Source organism: Bombina bombina, chromosome 6 (assembly GCF_027579735.1).
Source record: "Bombina bombina isolate aBomBom1 chromosome 6, aBomBom1.pri, whole genome shotgun sequence".
NCBI classification, from domain to species: domain Eukaryota; kingdom Metazoa; phylum Chordata; class Amphibia; order Anura; family Bombinatoridae; genus Bombina; species Bombina bombina.
This window is the reverse complement of record NC_069504.1, coordinates 827,927,024-827,939,266: the sequence shown is the minus strand read 5'-3', so window position 1 is coordinate 827,939,266 and position 12,243 is coordinate 827,927,024.

Genomic DNA, 12,243 nt, shown 5'->3' with positions numbered 1-12,243 from the left:
TGGCAACTGTAGCACATGTAAATACATGCGCAATACAGATACTATTACAGACAGGTTCGGTAAGAAACACAGCATCAAAAGATACATCAGTTGTAATACAGAGAGTGTAATTTATGTACTATACTGTACATGCAATTTGTACTATGTAGGAATGACCTCAAGGAAATTACATCTGAGATTAATGGAACATTTAAGGAACATTAAAAATGCAGCGAAAGACAAGGAAGAGATGAAATCCATAACTAGTGTAGCTGCACATTTCTTAAAATTCCATAACTCAAACCAAAATGACCTACAATGCTGGGGTATAGAAAAAGTGAGTTTAGGAATGAGGGGAGGAAATTTAGAATCAGCTCTACTAAAAGCTGAGAGCCGGTGGATATATTTACTGAACTCAGTTCAACCTCATGGGTTAAATGAGCAGAACAACTATTATATTTTTCTGTAATGAATACTAATGTAACAGTATATAGAACCATATAAACTCCATATAAACAGGAGAGGTACAACTCATCGAACTGAAGAATTACTATGTACAGATATTAATGTGAAATTTAAATATAAGACTTAATAAAGCAAAAAGGTACAAAAATAAAAAATATAATATCATTGAATAATAATACAAACAAGATATTATACAAGTCATTTCAAGCCAACAACAAATCTTCACCCCTTCCCACACAAATCAAAAGGTTTGCACATCCCCTTCAGAAATGTTAAGAGCACACACACTCAATGAATGTCACAGGTCACCGAATTTTCACAGGATTTCTGCATACAATTGAGGCACAAGGAATCTCAAATGCACACTTCCATTAATATAGCACACACAAAATTACTATAAGTAGTAAAGTATGAATCAGAGGATATAATCGAACACACATAAAAACACATCCAACATAAGGATTCCGTTTAATAAATAACACAATTCACAAATAATAAACATTAAAGTTTTTTGAAAATGTCACTTATACACTTATGGTGAACCAAAGATCATCCACCCGTATATATAGTTGGAGTATATAATTAATCCATCATAACATTGTACTAGTATGTCATATTGAGACCCATTTAATACATAGGATATAACAAATAAAAGATCAAATTAAATAGAACAGAAGTTGTGAGTGATAATAAGTTAGTACCTCTATAATCTATTTAGCCAGTAACAATATGTTCGAAAATATCAAAATTGTAATCAGAATAATAGCCCAAGATAATCTAACATGCAATGTATTAATAACTCGCTAAACCCCAGCATAATACTGTAACTAATAACAGTAAAAACTGATAGGAAGACTAAGCTGTCATTACAAAAACGATGACCAATCAGTACCCAAACTGAAAATAGAACTAGGCGGGACTTCCGGTTTAACCGGTATATACCCCCAAACAATCGGCGGCTCGCCGCCTTTGACAAAGCCCGGATGGGCGAAACTAGTCAGGAGTCTATGTGAGCGTTTGGGCGCTCTAATTTTTAACTGCCTAGCACTTCATGTTAAATTAGACCAACGACGATTATAACTATACTTAGTTAATTTGTGGAATAGTCTGGGTTGTGCCAGACTTAGCCAGGGTTAAATATATACAATACTGAGTTATTTAGCCTAACAACTACCCTTAAACTAAACCAGAGAGGATTTGCTGTATGGAAAGCTCAGCAAACGCAATGACAGTACAAATATAATAATAGTGATATCTGCAAAAGAATCAAACTGGACTTAAAGCTTTGTGAACAGCGTTACTTAGTTCACCTAAGGCTCTGTGAATAATATACACAGAACCGAACAGAACTGTGTCACAAGACACTGCCTATAAAATCCAGAGACATATATAGCCAAATACAAACTATACCGATACAGGCATTATAGAGATATGTTTTCTTGAAATAAAGATAAGGGCATTTGGAAGTCCTCAGTATATACAAAAGATAATAAAAATTGTGCCTTATTGGGGAATTACTGAGAGGGTTACGTCTCCAAAACGCAAAATAAAAATATTGTGACTTTTATAAATGAAGCCGTTCAGACTTTGCATGATATCAGAGTTGCGCCAAAATTAAAATCACTTTTTATAACGCCAATGTACACATCATAGTGTTACATTTTTCTAGCGAACAGAGGCAACTCTAGAATATTGAATCCACAAAGCGCTTTAGCGAATCCTACAGCAAAAAACTGCAATTGCTGTTTTACAAATAAATAACAGCTCTCAGGTACATAAACAGAGGGAGTTCATTTAGAACCATTCCTGGCTGACACTATATATACAGGGATTACCAGGGTACCCAAACATTCCTATAGAGAGTGTATAGTATAGGTTCACCTAACATACACAGTGTTGTGGGACTCTTTTCTTCTAAGTATAACATATTTAATACAACATTATTCTGGGGGAATTAAGATAAGCACCATAGGCCACTGATATTATAATCCTCCACCCAAGTGAAGATATACAGTCCAATTACATGATAGTGCTAGTGTCAATTTTAATGTGTGTGTTACCCTTATTTTAAGTGCAATTCATAATAAAAGTTATATTTTATTTTTCTCCGGTCTGGAAAAACCGCCTCAAAAGTCTAGGCTAAGAGTGCTTACTTGTGCATACTTTCAGGAGATATCCACAGTCTAGTGAGAGTCTTCTTGGTCTTTTTGGAATATTTATTTTTATGCATTTAGCACCATTCCCTATATAATATAAATTTCATAAACTAACAAACATTAAGTTTAGAATTATACAATAATAGGGAAATAGCCCTTGTGGTGCCTTTGTTCGTGTGTTGTAACAATAATATGCTTAATTGGTAGTAGGCTTTCGAGCCTATACAGCTTGGAGTAAGACAACATTCATAAAGAGGATGATGTGGTCAAAATACTCATTTGCCTAATAATTCTGCACTCCCTGTATATATATATATCAAACGAAAAAACTGATATCCAGGCTGCAGTTAAAAACCAAAGTCTTTATTAGATTCCACTTAGGATAAAAAAGCAATAAGAAGAAATGGGGGATCCAGCATAACAGTGTTACCAAGGTTGTTCCGCTAATATGTTTCGGTAAAAACCGTAATCATAGCTAATTGGAAACAAGTGTGCTGGCTATTTAAAAGACAAAATCAACACTCATTGGACAAGATTAAGACCAATAAAAAAGGTACACTGTTGGTCATAAAACGTAAAAGAGTGAAAGAACTAATACACCCTGACATGTTAGTACATATGTATGTACACTCACATTGCACATTACAAGATATAAACACCAGAGTGTGTGCTGCAAACAATGAAGAGGAAATAAAAAGGAAATAAAAAGGAAATAAACAAATGAACAAATGAATGAATGATTGAAGGCAAACATTTTGGGCATGAAATACTTTCATAAATCAAATATACCTGAATGTAGAAAGATATATGCAAACGTAGAAATAATAAGCAAAATATCTACCAAAAATGCACAGGCCATCTAGCATATAGCAACGTAGTTAAACAAGTATATAACCTTACATACAAAAGCATACATGTATATATGGAGAAGAAGGTATATCTCTAAACATGCCTATACTATATGTGTATACATAGATAAAGACGTGTTATATCACTAGAACAATATGCAGCTAGCCAAATGTGGCCTGCTAAAGTGACTACAACTCTAACACAAGAAAAAAGGTGGATAGCTGTGCTATACTATAGTCCTGTAGTATTTCGCTGTTGTATTAAATATAAAAACCCTATCTAATATGAGTTTAAGACCTCAAATGCGTATCAGTGTACACGGGTAACAGTGACCCATATAAGCAATGAAGTAATTGAAAATACAACTGCACTAATCTAATATACTCAGTAGATACCACTAGATGAGTGTAGTGTGGTGTAAGATGTAAAAAACAGTACAAATACACTGCACTAAGATATGTATAAAAGAAATGAAATAAAAAATGCCCCATCTTAAAGGGATGTAATTAGATAGAGAGGAAGCGTAAAGGGTATAGAACATAAGAAAAAATATACTAGGAAAATGCTTGGCAAGCGTGTGAGGTAATATGGATTATTTCCAATAATTAATCAAATCATATTCAGAGTTTAAACCCTCTGGTACTCTAGTACATAATTTAAAAATCCAAAACATCTCACGCTTGCCAAGCAGTTGATTCCTGTCACCTCCTCTAGGTGGTGCCTTGACATGTTCAATAGCCTGCCATCTAAATGTGGCATTACTTTTGTTATGAAAATTCCGAAAATGCTTAACCAAGGGGGTACTGGCTTCGCCCAATTTGATAGTGGAGAGGTGGCTTTACAAATATATATTTATACACGGGAGTCCCTTTACTAAATCCTTTTTTGACTGCTATATATATATATATATATATATATATATATATATATATATATTGCAGAATTTTAAGGATTAATTATGTTTGTGGATTTTTAAATGTTTTCTTAAATTCATTTTATTTTGACATAGATATTTCATTTTTAACTCTGTGTATGTATCTGTGTATGTATGAATTTGAAATTGTACATGTGATGTCATAGATACATTTTAAAGTTTGACAGTTTTTGTATTTTAAAGTATGAACACTAGAGGGGAGTAGAAGGATAAATAGATTGATTAGAGAGGACAGGGATTAATTTAAGAAAGTGACCAAGAGAGGTTTGTAAACGCGTTGAGGTCTTATTCTGTATTGCTGTGGAACCAGCTAAGGAGAGCAATTCATGCTAAGGAAGTGCCGCGTGGTGAGGCTACATGCCAGAGTTATTGGGCTAAATAGCTGCCACTATTGTCGAGTTGAAATACTCACAGCATTTGCTAATTGCACTTGTTTTACATTTTTGAAAGTAGAATCTGTGCATGGGAATAAAAAATATTTTAAAAATTTCCCAATCACATCTAGGGGCGTGCCGCAGCCCACTCTGTATATAGATACGACTAGTTAAAACCAATCATCACCCTCTGAGGAAGATGGATTACTTTTAACCTTTGAAACGTGTAAGGGACATGGGGGCCTATTTCAGCATTCAGCGAGGTCTTGTGGACCTGATCCGACATACGCTCTCCGTATTCAGCATTACACCAGCAGCTCACAAGAGCTGCTGGTGCAACGCCGCCCCCTGCAGACTCGCGGCCAATCGGCCGCCAGCTGGGGGATGTCAATAAACCCTATCGTACTCGATCGGGTTGATTTCCTGTGATTCCTGTACGCCTGCTCAGAGCAGGCGGACAGGGTTATGGAGCAGCGGTCTTTGTGACCGCTGCTTCATAACTGCTGTTTCTGGTGAGTCTTCAGACTCGCCAGAAACACGGGCCCACAAGCTCCATTCGGAGCTTGATAAATGGGCCCCATGATATTGATTTTATCTTATTTCAATTTATCAGCATCCTTTGTAGTATATTTTTACAATGGTGCTGTTTCATTTGGGACATTTTAACTTTGAAGTTGAAGTGCTAGACACTGAACTTGTACTTGTGCCTTAACCAATTCTATGCACAGTAAGGACATAGCTTATATCATAAGATAAGGGGCACGAATATATCCATCATCTAGCCCACCTGTGTTTGGGATATTTTATGTGTGTATAACATACCTCATATTGTTTGAGGACAGAACATGTGAGTGTGAAATCGTTATCGTCTGTGATTTTTATGTTTAATAAATTAACAATATCACACGATAGTTTGATTCTTTTTCTCACTCTCCTGGGTACTGCATGAATACTTCTCGTTTACTGAGAGGACTCCATACATCCTCAACCTGACCAGTTTGGAAGTTCCATACTCCAGGAAGTTTACTGCCATTGACACACCAGAGGTTTCTCGCTCACCAAGGCGGCAGATTACCTCATATCATTGATGTTCTCTCTAGTGAGTTGTTTTTCTGTGTTTATTTCATGCTGTGACCACCCACTGTTTTTAAAAAGATCAGTGCTATAGATCTATAAAAAGTGACTTGCTGAACATTCATTGGTTACTTCTTTTAGCGCTATCATATCCCTTTCTATATTCACATTTCTTTGAAGTGAGTTTATGTATTCCTTGTTGGAATTATCTACACTACAAAGCTCTTGTGATAGCTGCTTTTTGAATTCCATTATTTGTTATCCATAGCGCAAACTTTTAAGTGCTGCTTGCCACCTACCTGAATTTCTTTGGGCTAGTGGCATTCTACTCTTTATATATATATATATATATATATATATATATAGATATAGATATATATATAGATATATATAAGATGTATATGTATGTATATATATATATATATATATATATATATATATACATACATATATATCTTTAGACATATATATGTATTAATCTCTATGTTAAAGCACTTGCAGCCTTTGTTTTCTAACACCTGAGACTAGGGATGGGCGAATTTTTCTAAAAATGCGAAATTTAAAACGAATTTTGATACATTCGTTCGTTTGAATAGAATTTTGAATGTTTATATAACATTCTAACATTCTATTTTCGAATTTTCATCTTTGAATTGAATAAAATTTGAAAATATTCGTTCGAATAATAGAATGTTTAGTTATGTATTCATTCAATTTCGAAATGTAATATTCGAATTCGAATGTGACATTCAAATTCGAATGTGACATTCAAATTTGAAATAGTATTTCTAGTCTACAACTGTGTTTAATAAATGTAATATTCGAATTTGAATGCTACATTCAAATTTGAATGTCACATTTGAATTTGAAATAGTATTTCTAGTCTAATACTGTGTTTTAAATGTGATATTCGATTCAAATGTGATATGCGATTTGAATGTGACATTCATATTCGAAATAGTATTTCTAGTCTAATACTGTGTATTATAAATGTAATATTCGAATTCGAATGTGACATTCGATTAGAATGTGATATTCGATTCAAATGTGACATTCGAAATAGTGTTTCTAGTCTACAATTGTGTTTTATAAATGTAATATTCTAATTTGAATGTGATATTCGAATGTAACATTCGAATTCGAATGTGACATTCGAAAACTGTAAATAACATTCGAAAATCGAATTTTTAAGAATATTCGTTCTTACCAACATTCTATTATGTAAATCGAATTTCTACAATAACATTCGTTCTAACATTCGAATTTGGATATAAACACATTCGCCCATCCCTACCTGAGACCTTATATCTTGGAGCACTTACTTTTTTTTATGCAATTTTTTACAGTAATTTTTATTGGGCAGTGTTATTATGAGTGGAACTGTACTTTTCAATGTATTTGATGTGTTTTGTGCTTTTTTTTGTCTTGCGTAACAGTTAACAAGAGCTCTTGTTGCGCTAACTCGACGTGCTTTAAATTTTATTAAACTTAAGCGAACGTGTTTACTTTCAGCTCATAATACGCATACTACTTCCGACACCTGCAAAGAGCCACAAAATACCCCTTATCGCTTGCGCAATACACTCACATCTCCACTCGTAATCTAGCCCTTTATCAGTAACAGGTCACATTATACAATATTAATTAAATAGCAAATTAAAACAATCAAGAGATTGTTAAAAGCCAAGATTATTTATTTGAAACAAACAAAGCTAGGAATTGTGATATCGATATGTTTGCCCTGCTGTTCCTAAATAAAAAGGCTATGAATATTTAAGTTGTCTTTACATGCAGCAGGGTCTATGACCTTATGAATTACATTATGAGTCATGTCACTATAATATATATATAATTAAGGTTTAAAATTGAAAACATTCTGTCTTTTGCTTGTTCTATGTGAATTTTTATTTATAAATATGGCAGAAACGTGTCAACTTTATAAAGGTGGTGCTGTGTCTTGTGTTCTCATTTTATTTACCTCATGTACAATTTAAATTCATTATTAAGCAATATGTTTACTTTTCTATATGCTTTTTTCTCTTGTTGGTTTTTATAATAGGAGACTTCAAAATATATTAAAATATTTTGGGACACCTTACATTCAATCCAATAAGTATATGTTTAAATATTATAATATTAGTTCATATGCTAAGCATATAGGCGTAGAACGCAGCATCCCCTGCATAATAAATCGACCCCTAGAAGTTTACTTGGAACCCCCTTTCTAATTCTAGTGATAAAAGATTCATTCCATGGAGTTTTCAACTCTGAAGTAAGAATTTAAGTTGATGTTCCTTAGAGCAGGGTTCTTCAAACTTTTTTTCCCATGACTCAGTGCAATTATACCAAAAACGATTGCGACCATATTTTAATGATTGGTCTGAAAATCTCTGAAGTAATATGCAACGGGATATCAGCAATTTTTAGTAAAGAGACTAAAATGTGTGTGTACTTTATTCCTGATTGTAGTCAAACATGAAAGTGTTGTAAAAGGTAACAAAACACCACACACACACTCTCTCATACAACACACACCACACGCTCTCAAATACACACACCACACAAACACTCTCATACAGCACACACACACACTCTTACAACACACACACCACCCACTCTCATTAAATACACACTCCACACAAACACTCTCATACAGCACACACACACTCTCATACAACACACACACACTTTCATACCACACACACACCACACACTCTCATACAATACACACACACACCACACACACTCTTAAACAACACACACACACTTTCATGCAACACACACACACCACACACACTCTCATACAACACACACACACTCTCATACAACACACACACACTTTCATGCAACACACACACACACACACCACACACTCTCATACAATACACACACACACTCATACAACACACACACACTTTCATGCAACACACACACACACCACACACACTCTCATACAACACACACACGCTCTCATACAACACACACATACTCTCATACAATACGCACACCACACACACACACTATCATACAACACACACCACACACTTTCTTTTTTTTTTGGATCAAAAATTTTTATTGGGTTTTTGTTTCAATAATTTTTATTGGGTTTGCATATGTCCCAACAAAATACTTTCAACATAACAGGGTTTAACAAGACATATAAAAATCTTCATTGTACCCATAAGAGAAGGACAGGAAGAGAACAGCACGAAAGGAAGAGAGGGAGATAGTGGTAGGGGTTTAAGTCACTACAATTGTGATTAAAAGAATGATTTTAATGTATATTGATAGACTATAGTCCTTGTTCCCAAAGGAAATAAATATCTGTTATGAAGTCACACTTGCCCATATAACAAAAAACATAATTTATGTAAGAACTTACCTGATAAATTAATTTATTTTATATTAGCAAGAGTCCATGAGCTAGTGACGTATGGGATATACATTCCTACCAGGAGGGGCAAAGTTTCCCAAACCTCAAAATGCCTATAAATACACCCCTCACCACACCCACAAATCAGTTTAACGAATAGCCAAGAAGTGGGGTGATAAGAAAAAGTGCAAAGCATAAATATAAGGAATTGGAATAATTGTGCTTTATACAAAAAAATCATAACCACCACAAAAAAGGGTGGGCCTCATGGACTCTTGCTAATATGAAAGAAATTAATTTATCAGGTAAGTTCTTACATAAATTATGTTTTCTTTCATGTAATTAGCAAGAGTCCATGAGCTAGTGACGTATGGGATAATGACTACCCAAGATGTGGATCTTCCACGCAAGAGTCACTAGAGAGGGAGGGATAAAATAAAGACAGCCAATTCCACTGAAAATAATCCACACCCAAACAAAGTTTAAAACTTATAATGAAAAAAACTGAAAATATAAGCAGAAGAATCAAACTGAAACAGCTGCCTGAAGTACTTGTCTACCAAAAACTGCTTCAGAAGAAGAAAACACATCAAAATGGTAGAATTTAGTAAAAGTATGCAAAGAAGACCAAGTTGCTGCTTTGCAAATCTGAACAACCGAAGCTTCATTCCTAAACGCCCAGGAAGTAGAAACTGACCTAGTAGAATGAGCTGTAATCCTTTGAGGCGGAGTTTTACCCGACTCGACATAAGCATGATGAATTAAAGATTTCAATCAAGATGCCAAAGAAATGGCAGAAGCCTTCTGACCTTTCCTAGAACCGGAAAAGATAACAAATAGACTAGAAGTCTTTCGGAAATTCTTAGTAGCTTCAACATAATATTTCAAAGCTCTAACTACATCCAAAGAAAGCAATGATTTCTCCTTAGAATTCTTAGGATTAGGACATAATGAAGGAACCACAATTTCTCTACTAATGTTGTTAGAATTCACAACCTTAGGTAAAAATTTAAAAGAAGTTCGCAACACCGCCTTATCCTGATGAAAAATCAGAAAAGGAGACTCACAAGAAAGAGCAGATAATTCAGAAACTCTTCTGGCAGAAGAGATAGCCAAAAGGAACAAAACTTTTCAAGAAAGTAATTAAATGTCCAAAGAATGCATAGGTTCAAACGGAGGAGCTTGAAGAGCCCCCAGAACCAAATTCAAACTCCAAGGAGGAGAAATTGACTTAATGACAGGTTTTATACGAACCAAAGCTTGTACAAAACAATGAATATCAGGAAGATTAACAATCTTTCTGTGAAAAAGAACAGAAAGAGCAGAGATTTGTCTTTTCAAGGAACTTGCAGACAAACCTTTATCCAAACCATCCTGAAGAAACTGTAAAATTCTCGGAATTCTAAAAGAATGCCAGGAAAAATGATGAGAAAGACACCAAGAAATATAAGTCTTCCAGAATCTATAATATATCTCCCTAGATACGGATTTATGAGCCTGTAACATAGTATTAATCATAGAGTCAGAGAAACCTCTTTGACTAAGAATCAAGCGTTCAATCTCCATACCATTAAATTTAAGGATTTGAGATCCTGATGGAAAAAAAGGACCTTGTGACAGAAGGTCTGGTTTTAACGGAAGAGTCCACGGTTGGCAAGAGGCCATCCGGACAGGATCCGCATACCAAAAACCTGTGAGGCCATGCTGGAGCCACTAGCAGAACAAATGAGCATTCCTTCAGAATCTTGGAGATTACTCTTGGAAGAAGAACTAGAGGCGGAAAGATATAGGCAGGATGATACTTCCAAGGAAGTGACAACGCATCCACTGCTTCCGCTTGAGGATCCCTGGATCTGGACAGATACCTGGGAAGTTTCTTGTTTAGATGAGAAGCCATCAGATCTATTTCTGGAAGACCCCATATTTGAACAATCTGAAGAATTACCTCTGGGAGAAGAGACCATTCGCCCGGATGAAACGTGTGGCGACTGAGATAATCCGCTTCCCAATTGTCTATACCTGGGATATGAACCGCAGAAACTAGACAGGAGCTGGATTCCGCCCATACCAGAATTCGAGATACTTCTTTCATAGCCAGAGGATTGTGAGTCCCTCCTTGATGATTGATGTATGCCACAGTTGTGACATTGTCTGTCTGAAAACAAATGAACGATTCTCTCTTTAGAAGAGGCCAAGACTGAAGAGCTCTGAAAATTGCACGGAGTTCCAAAATATTGATCGGTAATCTCACCTCCTGAGATTCCCAAACCCCTTGTGCTGTCAGAGATCCCCACACAGCTCCCCAACCTGTAGGACTTGCATCTGTTGAAATTACAGTCCAGGTCGGAAGAACAAAAGAAGCCCCCTGAACTAAACGATGGTGATCTGTCCACCACATCAGAGAGTGTCGTACAATCGGTTTTAAAGATAATAATTAAGATATCTTTGTGTAATCCCTGCACCACTGGTTCAGCATACAGAGCTGAAGAGGCCGCATGTGAAAACGAGCAAAGGGGATCGCGTCCGATGCCGCAGTCATAAGACCTATAATTTCCATGCATAAGGCTACCGAAGGGAAAGATTGTGACTGAAGGTTTCGACAAGCTGATATCAACTTTAGACGTCTCATGTCTATCAAAGATAGTCATGGATACTGAATCTATCTGAAAACCTAAAAAGGTTACCTAAGTCTGAGGAATCAATTAACTTTTTGGTAAATTGATCCTCCAACCATGATGTTGAAGAAACAACACAAGTCGATTCGAATGAGATTCTGCTAAATGTGAAGACTGAGCAAGTACCAAGATATCGTCCAAATAAGGTATACCACAATACCCTGTTCTCTGATTACAGACAGAAGGGCACCGAGAACCTTCGTAAAAATTCTTGGAGCTGTAGCTAGGCCAAACGGCAGAGCCGCAAACTGGTAATGCTTGTCTAGGAAAGAGAATCTCAGAAACTGATAGTGATCTGGATGAATCGGAATATGCACATATGCATCCTGTAAATCTATAGTAGACATATAATGCCCTTGTTGAA